Raw genomic sequence first — 687 nt, 5'->3', positions numbered from 1 at the left:
CAAATCTGTTTTTAAATAGGAGTGATGTACACAGATACTTTCATTTGCAGTCACTCCGTGTAAAAAAGCAGATCCCACTTCCCTAAAGGATCCACTTCCCCAGCTCATCTCAGTTGTACTTGGCCACACAAAGGCCAGTAACGTTCCCAGTGGGTGCAGTGGAAGTGCAAAACATTTGTCTCCTCTGTCCCAGGTTCACAGTTAAAGCAAAGGATGGATTTTTGGAATCATGTCTTTGTGAAACCACCTGAAAGGGATATTCCCTCCCATCTGCTTTCAGATTTAACCAGGGATCTCACTGAATAAAAAGGGAATTCCCAAAGACCATCCCTGTTGCCAGTGAAGAAAAAAGTGGAACAGGAGTTCATGTAGCTGCAGGAAGAGCTGGAGGCCAGGTGCAACTAAAACTAGTTCTAACCCACCCAAAACAGTCAGTTATAGATGGGTGAAGTGGTAGAGAAGGGCAACAAAAGTAAAAGTGGCAGGAAAAATACATCTCAATGGCTACAGAAAAAGTTTTTTAAATCCAGAATTGATCTGTGAACATGCACAGTTCAAAAATGAAAGGACCAGTTTCAAGTTTTCTCACCCAATTTCTGTTTCAGTTGTACCAGTGATTGCTGCAAGTGTTTGGAGAAAGAAAAAAAAAATCACACAACCTGAATAAAATGGCTCTGCATGGGTACT

The sequence above is a fragment of the Pipra filicauda genome, unplaced genomic scaffold (genome assembly GCF_003945595.2).
Source record: "Pipra filicauda isolate LSUMZ 115617 unplaced genomic scaffold, ASM394559v2 scaffold118_size2161507_pilon, whole genome shotgun sequence".
Classification (NCBI taxonomy): domain Eukaryota; kingdom Metazoa; phylum Chordata; class Aves; order Passeriformes; family Pipridae; genus Pipra; species Pipra filicauda.
This window is presented reverse-complemented; position numbering follows the sequence as displayed.